Source organism: Amblyomma maculatum, chromosome 4, assembly GCF_055883805.1.
Source record: "Amblyomma maculatum isolate TAMU_Amacu chromosome 4, ASM5588380v1, whole genome shotgun sequence".
In the NCBI taxonomy this organism is placed as follows: domain Eukaryota; kingdom Metazoa; phylum Arthropoda; class Arachnida; order Ixodida; family Ixodidae; genus Amblyomma; species Amblyomma maculatum.
The window spans coordinates 204217395-204234434 of NC_139347.1; positions in this window are offsets into that span (position 1 = coordinate 204217395).

A 17040-nucleotide genomic window follows, 5' to 3' on the forward strand; every position below is an offset into this window, starting at 1 on the left:
GTGCGAAACCTTATGTACACCTAAGGTATCACAGCTAACCTTCCTTTCTCCCTCTTTTTTTATTTTTCCTGCCCGCTGCTCTTCGTCACTCAGATGTGCGCTTGCCTCCTTTTCCTATGCAAGCTTTCAGCTACTGAAGAAAACATTTTTCTAGGAAAGCCCGCCGCCTGAACGCGTGTCACTTGTGTGCTACATGAGTACATGCCTTGTCAAGAGCATTCATTGGACAGAAAATTAGACAAAATATTTATTTTTAAAAGCTTCGACTGTGCGGAACAGTACGGCAGTGAAGGCTTATCGGCTCTGGGCTCATAGGGCCAACGCACATGACCATTCCTAAACCGCAGCCACAAATCTCAAAACCTTGTAGTGTCGTTTTTCAGGAATTTCAGCTGCGTCACAAAAGCGTCATTAGGATGGAGTTACCCCACCCGACAAAGGGGTCGGAATAAGCAGACATTTTTATTAGAATTAAAAAATCATCCACATAGCGAAACATACTTCAAACCTCAACATTAGCTAGCGTTCATGAAGAGCCTTGTCACAATGAGCTAAACACAAATCACTTGATACGGGCGCGATGCAGTACCCGATGCAAACACCTTAATTTTGCAGGCAAATGTTATTTTCATAATTACCAAAAGTATATGCCAAGTAGACAGATAAAAGCATTGAAAAGCCATCCGTCGTCACGTGACAGGCATTTTGAAAGTTGACTGCTCCACTTTGGAGGATTGTATAGCATCGACGAAAGACAGGAAGCCCTTAAGGGACAATGAGTAGAATACGTCTGGAATATGAACCTAAAAGCAGTGATTTTTCTCTGAACGTTGGATGTCAAGAAATCAATAACGGCTGCGAAATCGTTCGCTAAGAAAGGATCAATCGAACTGAGTAAATTCAACTTCGTCTGCAAATATTCCGGCACACATTTTTGCCTTTGTGCGCTATTATTTCCACTTTAATAATAAATCACCAACATGCCTAAACTTATTCTCTGGGCACAGAATATGTCCTTTCAAGTTATTCGCGCCTTTTTAATGCGGTCGCTGAAAATGCGACTGTGATTCTCGTGTTGGAAAATGGATGAGGCAAACTGTTAAAAAAATTACGCAAAGGTTTAATCTCGGCAAACCTGAGTAACCAAAGCGAAAGCTTGAACGTTATGCCTCATAAAGATTCGCTAGACTTGGTTGTTGATTGATGGTAATGACTGTCATCTAGCGACGAGGGCTTCACGTTTTTCCCAAGGTCTTGGCGGCATGTTTCGCTCGACCCACCTGTCTGCGCGGCAGCCTCTTGGCGAGCTATGTCCCCTGGATGATCGCCCTGGATGATCGGATTCTGTCTGTCGTTTTCGCAGCCTCTGACGCGCAGACATTTCATGATACCTCTCCCCTGAATCATCCATTACGACTACTGCCATTAAATCGCGGAGAGCTGTTGCGATCCTTTGGCCCCGGCTAAGAGGCAGGAAAGGCTATCTATCTAGAGACGGAGCGAGAACCACGCCTCCAGCTTAGCTGCGGTTGAGTAACGTCATGGATGTCAAATTTATTTATTTATTTATTTATTTATTTATTTATTTATTTATTTATTTATTTATTTATTTATTTATTTATTTATTTATTTATTTATTTATTTATTTATTTATTTATTTATTTATTTATTTATTTATTTATTTATTTATTTATTTATTTATTTATTTATTTATTTATTTATTTATTTATTTATTTATTTATACCCTCAGGACTCAGAAGCGTTATAGAGGGGAAGGGCTTTTACACATCAATATATATATTTGAAATAGAAACAAGGTGAAGAACATAACTGCATCGGCGATATAAAGACAAACGAGTACAATGGCAACTGAACAAAATAGATAAACAAAAACAGATAACTTGCAGTACGCGAAAGAAAAGGAAGTAAGGAACGAAAACTAATAAAAGAAACAGTTTTCATATGGGAATAAACTCACTTTCTAAAATATTTGTTAGTGCTTTGCGAAAATGATTGGTGTCGGTGACAGCAACTAAAGACGCCTACAGACGCCTCAATCGTGACAGGTCCTCGGCAGGAACGAATATGAGTAGATGGCTGTGCGCTGCAATGGTACATGAACTTTGAAACGATGATCCACACGTGCGGAGATATAAGACGCTGGTGTAATGAACCGTGACTTACGTCTCTGGTTATATTAGCAGATTTTGTGAAGAGAGTTAAAGACGTGATCGTTTTATACGGGAAGAAAGAAGGGGAAGGTTAACTGCATTCTTCATATTAGTAACGCTAGTATACGATTATAATATTTAGGAATAAAATGGACAGAACGATTTTGTACGCTTTCAAGGATTTTTATTAGAGTCCATATTCTGGGCCCCATATTGAACATGCATATTCGAGTTGTTTCTTTAGAGGTGCTGGAGCTAGGGAAAAGTTACCTTTGAGATAGCCAAGAACGCGGTTAGCTTTCAATACAATGTATTCAGTGTGTTCATTCCATGTGAGTTTGGTCAAGTGGAGCTTTATTAAGTACCTAAGTGGAGCAGGTTGACTGATTTCGAGGGATTCTCATTGTTTTACATATTGAAGTGTTTACTTCCATTAGCCAAATGGCGCACCAGTTTACAATGTTATTGATATCATGCTGGAGTGTTATTGTATCGTTACCGCTTTCGGTCTTGCGGTATATCACACAATCGTCAGCAAATAAACAGTTGGAACTTGAGATTTGGTTAGGCAGGTCATTGATGTTATAGCGCCCGTCGACGCTATAAAGTGGGGACGCTGAGGTCTGCGTTACCAGCCCGCGTTAGAGGAAAGTGAAGTTGTACAGCGCCTGCTCGGAGCTCGAGCACGGCACAGGCTGTTCAGAATGAGAAGCCTGCCACGCTGGTCATCTTGCTCTGGTGCTGCGACCCTGCAAATTCGCAACAGTAGTGACTCCGACCTAAGAAATGACAGACTCCAGCAACCTACCGACCTCAGGCGACCTTCCGCCTGACGCTACCTTGCGCCAACGGGACGTCGCAATTCTCCAGCTTCGCCTATCAACATTCTGGCCCAAGTGAAAGCCATCTTCCATCTGCACCACATCACTTAGGAGGCATCTCGGTTTCGTCATTTACTTTCCAACCTGCCTCCTGAAGTGGCTCTAGAGGTGGCGGACATATCGCTGGACCCTTGGGCGATGCCCCGTACCAGCGACTAAAGCTGGGCCTTCCGGACCGCACCACGGCGTCCGAGAGTGCGTGCCTCCAGCAGCTGCTCAACTATGAAGAGCTTGGAGGCCGCCGCCCCTCCCAGCTGCCCGCTAGCATGCGGCAGCCCCTGGGCGAAAGCAACGCCGACTCGAATGGCGCACTGTTGAGGCAGCTCTTCCTTCAACGATTGCCGCAGTCCACCCGCCTCATCTTGGTTGCTGCGAGGGATTTGACCCTTGACCGCCTCGCCCAGCTCGCTGATCGAGTCCACGACGCAACTTCTTCTTCCGTCGCTGCCCTCTCTTTCCCAGCGGAGACCTACATCATTTCGATCAGCTGGCCGCTTCTATCGATGCTCTTCGGACGTCCTCTCATGCCCAGCACGGTTTCTACTCAACACCTCGCCGCGGTTTGTCTTCCCCGAGCGGTTCGCACTCGTCCAGTGCTCGCAGTCCGAGTCTCTACTAGTATCACCGAACTTTCCAGCACCGCGCCCGCCAGTGCACTCCACCATGCAACTGGTCGGGAAACGCGGAGCGAGATCACTGACGGCGGCGTGTGACCTCGCTCTTCAGCCTGGTAGCCTTTTCGTCGTGACGAACCGCATTTCTGGTCTGCGCTTTTTCGTCGACACTGGTGCGGAAGTCAGTGTACTGCCGTGCTCCAAGGCCGACCGTGCTTCCAAGTCACATGGCACTATTCTCCGTGCGGCCAACTCAACCTCCATCACAGTGAATGGTCTCCGATCCCTCACTCTGGACAATGGCCTGCGGCGCACATTTCGATGGTTCTTCATCGTCGCTGATGTACATCAACCCAACCTCGGATCCAACTTCTTGACGCCTTTTGATCGGGATGTCAGCATGCGTAGCCATCGTCTCATCGACAGCAAGACGCGCCTTTCCATCACTGGCATTATATCGGCTTTCGCTTCCACTGGCATCCGAAATCTGATTCCGTCATGCCCGTACGCCCAAGTCCTCGCAGACTTTCCCGAGGTCACGAGGCCTTGTAATCCCCATCAACCACCCAAGCACGGTATAATCCACCACATTGTCCCGCGTGGTCCACCTGTCGCAGCTCGTCCGCGCCGCCTCTTCGATGAGCGTCTGGCTGTTGCAAAACGGGAATTCGACCACATGCTCCAGCTGGGTATTCGCCCTTCATCCAGCGCTTGGCCCTCATCATTCCATCTGGTGCCCAAGAAAGACCCGGGTGACTGGCGTCTGTTCGGCGACTACCGGGCTCTCAACGCTCACATTGTCCACGACAGCTATTCCCTTCCACACATCCAAGACTTCACTGGACATCTGGAAAGCTGCAAGATCTTTAGTAAAGTGGACCTCGACAAAGCGTACCACTAAATCCCCGTTGAGTCGGCCGATATTTCGAAGACGGCCATCACTACACCCTTCGGACTGTTTGAGTACGTGCGCATGCCGTTTAGGCTAGCAACGCAGCTTAAACTTTCCAGATTCACTGCTGAAGTGACGCGTGGCCTCCCGGCAGTATTTGCCTACATTGACGACATCCTCGTCGCGAGTCGTTCTCCACAGGATCCCAAGCGTCACCTCCGGGAACTCTTTCAACGCCTCTAAGAGTTTGGCTTTGTCGTCAATGCCCAGAAATATGTTTTCGGCTCTTCGGAGCTCGAGTTCTTGGGCCACCACATCTTCGCTAGGAATTCATCCATTACCTTCTCACGTCCAGGCTGTTAAGGACTTTCCAGCACTTACTACCCTACGCAAGCTTTGTCAGTTCCTGGGCTTAGTGAATTTTTCACGGCGCTTTATTCCGCACTGCGCCGAGCTTCTTCACCCTCTGACTGACCTTCTCCGCACCACCAAGTCCTCATCTTCCGCGATTTCCTGGTCTCCCGAAGCTCAGGCCGCTTTCACGGCTGCAAAACAAGCCATCGCCGATTCAGTCGTCCTCATCCACCCTAGGACTTCCGCGCCCATTCGCATCATGGTTAATGCTTTTAGCGTGGCCATTGGTGCGGTTCTCCAGCAGCAGATCGAGTCCGAGTGGCACCCGCTGGGTTTCTTCTCTCGGAAGCTCCAGCCTGCCGAGACTCACTACAGCGTATTTGGCAGTGAGCTTCTTGCCATCTACTCCATCATCCAGCACTATCGCCACTTCTTGGAGGGCCAGCCATTTTACGTTCTCACGTACCATAAGCCTTTGCTGTATGTGTTTCGTACGAACTCTTCGAAGTACGTCGCCCGTGAACTTCATCAGCTGGTCTACATATCGGAGTTCACAACCAATATTCGACATATCAAAGGGATCGACAACGAGGCAGCTGGCGCACCTTCACACATTACCACCATCGGCGTGTCTTCACCTGCTGTGGACTGGCAATCTCTGGCCCGGGCGCAGCTTGAAGGCCCTGAGCTGCAAATCCTGCGTGCCCACCCCCGAGCCCTCCCTCTGCAGCTCGTGCCTCATCCTCATCCGTTTGTACCCGGATCGCTCTGGCGCGAATTATCATCGGCTCTACCGCGACCGTTAATTCCGGAGGCCTTTCGTCGTGCCATTTTTCATTCCCTCCACGACATCTGCCATCCTAGTATACGAGCCATGCAGCGCCTAGTTACCCAGCGATACGTCTGGCCGAACATTAACACCAACGTTGGCCCGCTCGTGCCTTGCTTGCCAGTCCGCCAAAGTAACACGCCTTTCCTGCCGCTTTGACCATATTTATCTTGACCTGGTTAGACCGCTTCCCCCCTCTCAGGGCTACAAGTATATTCTGACGATGGTTGACCGCGTCACCCGTTGGCCCGAAGCCGTGCTAATTCCGGACATTACTGCGCAAACAGTTGCCAGAGCTTTCGTTTCAGAGTGGGTTTCCCGCTTCGGCTGCCCCGGCATTGTTACCATGGATTGCGGCCACCAGTTCGAATGTGCCCTCTTCACTTCGCTCACACGGCTACTCTGCACTAAACAATGCCGCACCCCGTGATACCATCCCTGTGCCAACGGCATGGTCGAATGGCTCCATCGCCAGTTCAAGGCTGCTCTCAATGCGCGCCTGGATCGCGCGAACTGGGTCGACCACCTCCCTATGGTGCTCCTAGGCCTACGTGCCATCCTGCGTCGTAACCTTGGCTGTTCGGCGGCCGAACTCGTCTTCGGTGCATCCCTGCGGCTTCCCAGAGACTTGTTCGTATCTTCGGCTCCCTCGTCCCAGCCCATACAATACCTTCATCGCCTACAAGACTGTTTTCAGCATCTGCGCCCAGTGCCGCATCGCTCATCTGCCCATCAAGTCTTCATGCAGACATACCTTGCTTCCTCGACACAGGTGTTTCTCAGGCGAGACGCTGTGAAGGCGCCTCTTAACCCCTCATACGACGGCCCGTACCGCGTCCTCAACAGGACGACCAAGTCAGCGACAATCTTGCTGGATGGTCGTGAAGAGGACGTCTCTCTAGATCGCCTCAAACCCGCGTACCCCGAGACACCTACCCAGGAGCTCCCCTCAGATGTTGCCGGCTTATCTGCAGACCTGCTTGCCTCCGTGGCACCTCCGTCTCTGCCCCGCCGGCGCGACCATTTCGCCGTTTCGATTAGGTGGAGGGCCCTATAGCGCCTGCCGACGCTATAAAGCGGAGGCGCTGAGATCAGCGCACCAGCCCGTGTTAAAGGAAAATAAAGATGTACAGCGCGTGCTCGGAGCGCAAGCACGGCACGGGCTGTTCAGAATGAGAAGCCTGCCATGCTAGTCGTCTTGCTCCGGTGAACCGCTGCGACCCTGCAAATTCGCAACAATGTAAATTAAGAAGAGTACTGTGCTAAAACGGATCCTTGAGGTACCCCTGCACCGATTGGTACCTCAGGAGGGTCATTGTCATTATTGGTAACATACTGCGTGCGGTTAGAAAGAAACTCTCGAATCCAGTTTAAAACGAAAGGATCAATATTGTTACGAAGCGGCAAGCCGATGAAGATGGGAGACAGAACATGACCGATGACGATGGTAGATGACGTTTAATTAACGTTCGCGGGCCTAGCGCGAGCGCTCCTGCCCGCGCCACTTCCCGCTTCTTCTTCCTTGTCCGTAACATGACCCGGGGCCACCGAGCGATCGTCCCGATCGTGGACGAGGAAGTTTAGCGATGTTAATGATTTTATGGAATGATGATGGGCGTGTCTGGATGCTTGAAGAAGAAGAGGAAGAAGGAAGAATAGAACGGCTTGCTGGTACGATGTCTGATGCGTGGGTGATCCGCCTCCCTTGGAGCTGTCAACCATCCGTCACCAGAGTCCACGGGACCGATGGCTCGAGGTCACGTCGGGCAGCTTGGGCGGGGGTTGCGTGTTCGTGTCCATCGAGCCATTCGGGTCTTTCGGGTCCCTCGTCTCTGTTCTGATTGGTATGTCTGTTCTCCTTGTCTTCAGGTCCGGGCTGGGGGCTGGGCGGTGGTAGTTGTTCAGGTCTGGGCTTGAAGGGCTGGGTCGAAGCTGCTCGGCGATGTCCCTGGGCCCTCGGTGATGGTCCCGGCTTGAAGATGGCGTCGATGCTCCAAGGCGAGGATTGGGATGCCGTACCCCGCACCTTCACCAAATGTTACGAAGCGGCAAGTCGATGAAGACAGGAAACAGAACATGACCGATGACGATGGTAGATGATGTTTAATTAATGTTCGCGGGCCTAGCGCGAGCACTCCTGCCCGCGCCACTGCCCGCTTCTTCTTCCTTGTAGTCCGTAACAATATTTAGCGTGCCGAGTTTTAATAGGAGTAGGTGGGGGTTAATTCTGTCAAATGCTTTCGACAAATCCAGAAATATGCAGTCAGTAATAAAGCCAGTGTCCAGAAATGTATAATGATCATTACAGAATGTCAATATTCGTGTTTCGCAAGAAAAGAACTTTCGGAACTCATGCTGACGGCTATGAAAAAAATTTATTCCAAGAAGTTAGCGAGATGCGAGAAAATGACATGTTAAAAAATTTTACATGGAACTGATGTCAATGAAATAAGTCCATAGTCGAAGGGGTTATGTTTGTCGCCGGACTTGTGAAGAGGAACCACTTTGCCTGTTTTCCAGTCGTTCTCTAAAGAAGTATTGTAGAGGGAGTTTGCGAAAATTATGTTTAGTATAATGGAACTATTTTCTGCAGTACCCTGCAAGAATTTGAACGTAATGCCATCAATGTCACACGAAGATCTTTTTTGGTTTGTTATAATCGAGCGTATACCAGATGAATCACACACGAACGGGTTCATTGGAAATAAATCAGGGGAATTGAATTGCGGAAAGCTGCTAGAGGATGCGGAGCTAAATGAATAGGTGAAAGCAAGGTTAAGCACAGAAGCACAATGACTGCTTTGTATTCATCACCTGTTTCGTTAGTGAGAGTAATAGATTGATTACCGTGGCTTTTCACGATATTTCAAAAGCGCTTTGGATTTGTTCTAAGTAACGATGGGAGGGGGTGTTAAAGAAATTAAATTTTGCTTCCTTCAATACCCTGGTGTATTATTTTGCTGAAATGGCGTAAGCGGACCATTTTTTAGCAGTCGGCGATTTTCTCGCTGCGCGGAAACGCCTACCTTTGGTGTTTGATAAACATTTAAGGTATCTCGTGTACTATGGTGCGTTTGATGGTTTATAGACTTTTCTTAGGGGAATTTATGCTTTTATTAGGTGTAACGCTTTACCTTTAAAAAGTGCCCATAGATCATGGACTGATGCATTAGGATTGAATAAGATGCTGTCGAGAAAAGAGGAAAGATCGGCATTGATAGCGACAAAGTCAGCTCTATTATAATTTCTGATAAGTTTCAGGCGCTTGTTCCTTTTAGAGGCTAGTACGGAAACAAAAAAATGTAACATGTCATGATCACTCAGTCCGGGCCAGTGGATTACTGGTGATGTAATATTAGGTGATAACGTTAGTATCAAATCAAGTAAAGATGTTGTGGTAGAAGAAAGACGTGTAGGATGATGAACTAGTTGAGATAGATTGAAATCTAAACATGTGTTAAAAAAGCTGGTAGTTTCAGCGGAAGCCAGCTTTGCAAGCGGACAAGAATGAGTCCATTAGATTGAAAGGAAGTTCGAATCACCCAGAAGGAAAACTTGTGTACCGGGTAATCATACCAGTAATTGGTTTAGGCGTGTCATGAAGGTCTGCGTAAAAAGCGCTGTTTCAGTCAAGCGGATGGTAAACAAATTCCACAAACGACCTTTCTAAAACTAATGGTTAAGTACCACCACACCATTTCTAAAGTGGTTGATATATTCAAAAGGGCACAATAAATGCAATCATACGCGGCAATGAGGACACCACCATCTGTCCTCTCATTTCAGACTCAACGACGCACATTGAATTGTTTCTGGCACTGAAAAAGTTCATGATGGACGAGAGGGCGCAGACGGAACGTGGACGCAGAGAAGAATACAAGACAAGCTCCATTTTCACAACTGGTTTATTGGAAATAAATACGAACTCTTAAATATAAACAAGTATTTAATCGACAAAAGATACAGTCAGCTAACAAATCCAGGAGAAGAAGAAAACAATGTCAAAATATTCGCAGATATCCTATTTCCGAAGGCTTGCTCACGCAGTTACCGTACGATTCAATGTAGAACGCTTCCATCACCTCTCTGGTTCTTTGCTGATGATGACGAAATAAGACCTGTGCATCTTCATAGATACCGCGACATATATTACACTCTCACAGGTGTTCCCTCACCCCAGAAGAGCTATCATTTTGCTGTTCACGAAGTCGAATATTTAAACATCGCCCAGTTTGTCCTATGTAAGCCAAACCGCACAGAAAAGAAATTTTGTACAACACAAGATTCACAACGCACAAACCTTGCTCTATGCTTTACTTTGCAGGTGCGGGAATCATTGGATTTGTTAACTGACTATCTTTTGTCGATTAGATACTTGTTCATATTTAGGAGTGCGTATTTTTTCTTCAATACACCAGTTGTGAAAACGGCGCTTGTCTTGTATTCTTCTGTGTGTCCACGTTCCGTCTGCGCCCTCGTATCCATCATGAACAGCTTTCAACTAGCCCAACTTTCTATTCTACTGAAAAAGTTCAGTTTTCAGTTTTATTAGATACCCAAGTTTCAGTTAATAAGATTATATCAGCATCTGTGTCATTAATTAAAGAGCTCAGGCTGCCTTTTTTTGGAACGATACTGTGAATATTGGTGAACAGAATGGAAAGATCGGACGGTATGTCGCCACCTCTCGCTTGATACTAGCTCGTGGAAGTGTAGATGCGGCCTGATCTGGTCGCCCTCGAGAAAGCAGCACCGGCAGTTGGTGAAACAGTGGTGGGTGGCAAGGAAGTTCGGTAAACAGAATTCTCGGAAGCACTTATTATTTGCTTACAGCCTTTTGTACCGCAGTTTGAAGGTTGTGTAGTAAGGCCGAATTCCACCAACTTTTTACGAGCGTAGCGAGTTGATGCTGAAAAACCTTCGGCCATGCTTGTGCCACTATCCTTCAGTTCGGATCGTTTAGATAAGAGTTCTTTTTACTTGTAGCTGGAAAAGTTGGCAATAAGTAGTTGATCTTTACCCGGTACATATTTACCTATTCTGCGCGCTCGAAGTATGTCTTCAGACGTTAAGCGAATACCCAGTGTGTCACATCCGTTGCGATTACTTTTTCTTCAGACTGTCGAGAATTCTCAGTTTCAGCGTGGTTAGAGCGCCCGTCTCAGCTGCGAGATGTGGTCAGTTCGAAACCCACTGCCGAACACCCACCGGTAAAAATGGGCACGAGCGTCCCCCGGCCTGGCGCTCGGCTTCCCTAGGGGTGTGCGCTTTGGAGACGCTCCCTAAACCCCGCCGTGCCCCTGGGGGGCCAAACCTAGTTTCGAACAACTTTGCAGCCTGTGAAAGCGGTTCATCTTCGTCTTGCTTCTCACTCTGAGCCGTAAATTAACAGGTTGTCCCGTTGGGACCTGTATTTGGCTTCATCAAGATGGGCACACAACACAGCTGCTCCTTGTCCTACGTTAGTTAGTTACTTGCTGTAAATTCGGAAGAGTGCCAACCTTATTTTTTGCAATCTGCAACTGCACGGTGATGTCGTTGACTGCGGCAGGAACTGTCTCGTGGTAAACTTTAAGTTCCGCTATTGCCTGTGACATATTGGATTGGTAAGCTTCAATTCGAATACAACGTTTGTTTGTATCTTTGGCCATCTGAAACAATTCAGCCAAGGCTTTATCAGGCCCTGGATTTTCTTCAATTTCTCCCGCAAAGCAATAGCAGCAAAGAAGAAAAACGTTCAAACAGCGCTTCTGGGCACGGAAGCACAACCAAAAACGGATCATCTCACTTGCAACATTTGCTAGGCAAGGGAAGGGGATGACCAACCTGCATGACAAAAACGATGAACCGTGAGTCCTTACCCTATCTCAGCTTCCGTGCCCACTCTTGACTAGGTAGAGGCGAGCGCGCAGTTACCTTGGTTTCTGCAGCGTCTGAGTGACGACATAGCTGGCATGTGGTTTCTCCTCGGTTCAAGAAGAAATGCGCACACAGCGAAGAAGCTACGGAGAGGAGTAGTAAAAGGTTTCGGTTTTAAAAAGGGTGAAGTGATGACCGAACCCTCAAGCCTAGAAAATGTAGACAAATTGTTTTAGACAGCACGGGAGCTTCGTTCCTTTCAGCACTGGAAATCTCCGCAGGGAGTTCGAGTATTTGGATTACCCCGCTAATTTCCTCTGCCCCTGAGAAGCAGACGGTGGACGATAAAACATTGATCGCAGCCTGCAGCTTTGAAGAAGAGTTAGCCTTAATACTAGTCTTTTTCGCTTAGAATCTAGGCCCCAATTATATTAAGCTGGTTACTGTCATGCCATGCATGTAGATATGTAGATCGGTTTGTAGATCGTAGAAGGTTATGCAAAAGCGCACATTCTGGTGTAACAGTGTACAATACATTAGCGCGTCTTCAACGTCAACAGTGTTCTTAAAAAATGGTTCTAATTTCGCAGGCAAGGGCGCCCAAAAGGAAAGCAACTATTGATATCTTGCTTTATGTACACCCTCTCCATAAATGGCCAACATCTTCACGAGATTAGGAGGGAGCTCCATGGTAATGTCATGAAGGCTAGTCATAAAAAGACATACAATGGAAAGCATCATGGGAAATTAGCCGTCACGTGACACGGCAGGCGGTAGGCAGTAGCTGGTTTCGGTTGCGGTTTCGAACGCTTTGCTCCGAAATGGCATCGCTACGTGACGCCTGCGCTAGAAACCTGAGGCATGCGCTGAGCGCAGACGATGGATGGAACTTTGTACCTTTAAACGGGCCGGTTTCCAACGGGTTGCCGCCGCCACAGTGTAAGAATAGAAAAGTGTCTCAGCGGGTACTCCGCGCCCCGCCGGGGTGGCGCAGTGGTAAGACGCCCGACTACTGTGCCGGAGTACCCGGGTTCGAACCCGACCTCGGCGACTGCGTTTCGATGGAGGCGAAACGAAGTGGCGTCCGTGTGCTGTGCGATGTCAGCGCACGTTAAAGATCCCCAGGTGGTCGAAATTACTCCGTAGCCCTCCACTAGGACTCCTCTTTCTCTCTTTCCACTTTCACTCCTACCTTCCTCCCTTCCCTTACGGCGCGGTTGCGGTGTCCACAGAGCAAGTGTGACAGATACTGCGCCTTTCCCTTCCTGTGAACCAACCAACCAACCAACTCCGCATGTCGCACAGAAACCCTCGCAGTTCCCTGCGCTCCGACAGATGGCGTCACACGATTGCGGCTGCAGCGGGCGCCTTTGGAACTGGAAACGGCGAAGTCAATATTGGGGACCAGCAAACGATAGCAATAAAATAAATAAATATTGGGGAAATAGTATTCATTGAGACGAAATGTGAACAATTAATTTAAGTATAAAGCTTAACCAATATGAGTAAATACTAAAAGAATGAGACGCATATTTTCTTATAATCCTCAGTGTTTACCAGGGGCTCTCGTGACGTTCAGATTCTTTAGCCGATAATGAGAAAGCCAGGCCAATAAAGAGTGGATACCTGTATTGATCGGTCACCCGTTATTTAGCAACATGTCGAACCAAAAGACATTCTGGGAATATAGTCCCCGACGTGCAGCTTGTCTGAGCAGTGGTGTGTGGACGGCGGTGAACGATTGTGATTATTTCGTTATGGCGGTCTGAGCTGAACAGAATATGATAACTACGATAATGGTCATTACAAACAATAAACAATAAATTTCAAATACTTCGCAAGGTGTGAAACTGTCTCAGAGACGACAAAATAAAGGCGTGCCGTACTGTTTTGAGAATCGGTGCACATTTTATACTTAAACTGCATATTATTGCACTCGTAATTAACATCATCCAATTGATTCAGCACAAATGACTTTTATTGTCAAAAAGCAAGAAACGGTATTATTGATGTCACTGGGGAGCGAAAGAGCAAATGCACGTATTACAAGACAAACCTCGATCGCACGTCTTTAGGAACGCTTCTGACTCCACCTAGTCCGTTATGAGTCGATGGCAGCCCCGTCAAGAGCTCAAATGCCAAATGTTCGGCGACACTTCAAACATGTAGCTGCAGTTGCGCGATGTGGTGTCCGAGGAAGATTTTCTCTGCCAGTTTTCCTCCGTAGACGTACGGGTCTTGACTCAGCGCATCGTCTTCAGGGTCGTCGAGCAGCTCGTGAATACTATGGCGCACGAGAATGCCGCGCCCCTCAATGGACCGTTTTCTTCCCTTTCTGACTTTCGACAGGTGTGCATTGAAGTCAGGAAACTTTGTTGGCACTGCATCTTTTGTAAGACATGGTCGCCATGGAGCACTTACGAGCAGATGGCTCTTGTAGATAGCTTCCCATGATTTGGACTCAAGATGAGGCTCTAAATGCTTCTCGCATAAAAAGTCTCAAGGCTGGAGCAGATGTTCTTTATGTGGCATGACATTTCTTCAAATGTTCGTCCTTTGGTGCCGAAAACAGCGACAACTTTCTTTGCCCGACTTGTAGCTTGCTGTGTATCGCGGAGCATAGGTCTTGTGTCCCTTCGTCGAAGCACCGGCGACACAACCATACACACCCACAATCAAAATGGGGTCATTTTTTGTGAAACCAAAAAACCAACAATATAGAGTGAATTACAATACTGTGTCAAATGAAACTTAGGTTTAACAGGGCGTTCACTGCAAGCAGACGGCGGAAGAGCCCGCTAAAATCACTAGAACTTGGAAAGTACAGCCTCCGTTTTCTCTCCGCAACCGCGCCAAGCCACTCCTCCGATTGGTTCCCCGCGGTCACGTGGTCACGTGCCGCCATAAATGTTCTCTCGCCTTTCCAGGTGCCAGTGCTCTACTAGGGAGATGGCTTGCACGGCGTCCTCCAGTACGTGTCCTCTTGCTCTAAGCGTTTTGTAAAAGTAAAAAAGGGACTGTAAATGCATAAATATGTCCGGCTGCCGTGAGTTAGGGTTTACAAATTGCCAGGAATCCGAGAAGGCATTTGTTACCATTACGAGTGGTGTGAATGACAGCGAATGACCTGCTATTTTGACTGCATATGATAAAGGGGGGGGGGGGGGGGGTAAATGTTCACCCACGAGCAACGCAAAGCTCTGCGACTCATGTGTTTGAATATTGCACGGACAACAGGGCTAGACGTGACTAAAACGACGGGACGAAGCTGTACCAGCAGGCAAAGTTCGGCGCACAGCACGCGAGTCAACTTCAGTGTCCTCTTCTTCCAGGCACAGCAAGAACATGGGGACACCAGGTGGTACTACTCCCCCTCTTAAAAAAAGAAATAAGGGACGGAGCGCGAGCGATGGCCAATGTAATCGAAAACAAAGATCAGCACATGGACAGCATAGATAACGGAGGCGGGGTAAGGTGACCTACGCGACAACGAAACAAGCGCATAGCGCACTACCGCGTGAAATACGGCTTCATCTTAACGCAGCGCGAAAGCACAAGACTAAAAAGAACAGGTAATACACAAGCGCTTTCTAACAACTGAATTTTTATTTATAGAAAGGTGTAGTTATATAGGAACCAACCCAGATACAATCAAGACGAGACACGTCAAAAACACCGTGGTGCTCTTTTAGAAACAGGGCGCGTGCGCAAAGTGAGGATTGAGCACTTCAACACAACTAACAAAACTATCAACCTCCCACATGACAAACACCCTCTAACACCTCATATATTCCATCCCGCTTTCATGTGAAAAATCTTACATTGGTCAGACAGGCCGTTGTATTAATGAGCGCTTGTTTGAACACCGCAGATCAGTAAAAGGAGCTGTGTCGTGCAACCTTGCCGCTCATTGCCGGGAGTGTAAAGATTGTTGCCCCCATTTGAACAGGACCAATATCTTGTTCAGTCACCCTGATCGAATATGCAGAGTGCTGGTCGAAGCGTTTCTGATGAATAAAGAGTTTGACGCGTGCGTAGCTACGCCTTCCGTTAATCTTGAAGAAAAAGAGATTAACGCTCTCGGTGAATTGGTTGGTTCCTATATAACTACACCTTTCTATAAATAAAAATTCAGTTGTTAGAAAGCGCTTGTGTCATCTCCTGTTCCTTTTAGTCTTGTGTTTTCGCGCTGCTTTAAGATGAATCCAATCCAACTCGCCCAGTTTTCTATACTTGTGAAATAGGGCTCCATGCGGACACCGTGCACGACCTCGGAGCGTGGTTCCCGACGCGAGGGCTGCACAGTACCCACTGGAAGAACTTCGTATGTCAATTCCATGACTCGGCGCACAACTTCGTAAGGTCCGAAGTAACGGGAAATCAGTTTATCACACAAGCCAGGCCGACGCACCGGGGTCCACGCCCAAACTTTCTCTCCAGGATGGTATGCGACGTGTCGATGACGGAGGTTGAGCGGCATGCATCAGTGCCCTGCTGTTGCTGAATGTGAATGCGGGCAAGTTGACGTGCTTCCTCAGCGCGCTAAGCAAACTGCTCGGCGTCTGGCGTGAGTGGATGATCATCTATGCAGCTCGAAAGCATGGCATCCAACATCGTCTGAACGTCACGTCCGTAGACTAGGCGAAATGTTGTAAAACGCATCGTCTCTTGGGTGGCCGTTGAGGACCACGGGTATATCCAGCGAGAGTCTGTCTTCACGTGTACGAACTGTCGTCGGGGCTGTCAAGTAGCGGTCGCTCTCAGATCGCGTTGTCAGGGGTCTTCGTCGCGTCGATTTGAAACAGCCTCGCCCCCTGAGGTCGCTGTCTTTAGTTTTCCCGGCTCGGACTAGGCGACCTTCGCTGCGCCATACAGGAGGAGCTGGGCTGCGAGGGTGGTCGGCGGGGAGACGGAGATCGTGACTGTCGTCTTAAAGTTCGCGCCATGCGCTGCTGGGCTACGTAGTCCTCAAAATCCCCGGGTCGTTGGCCTAAACGAGGGCTACGCATGTCGATAGGGAAACCCTTCAGTCCCAGTTGTCGATATGAGCATGTCGATACAGGTGACCACGTTCTCCGCAGTGGAAGCACAGACGCTGCCGATTTGGGGCACGCCACAGGTGTGCCCTTCGCTGGGGTGGTCGGCGGTTGTCGATGTACGGCTCGGGTTGGGCTGAATACAGTGAGCCTTGGTCGGGTGGTACTAACCGTGTGGAATCAGTTGGGGGACGTCGCAATATGTCCGCATACGTTGGCCGACAGGACTCGGTGGAAAAGGATGGCGGGTTAGCAGATGGTACTGAAGGCCGAAATGCTTGCTGGAGCTCTTTTCGGACAATACTAGCGACAGAACCGACCATCGGCTGAGGATCACCGAAAAGCGTCTGAAGCTCTTCATGCAAAATGGAGCGGATGATGTCGCGAAGAAGATCCGGACTAGC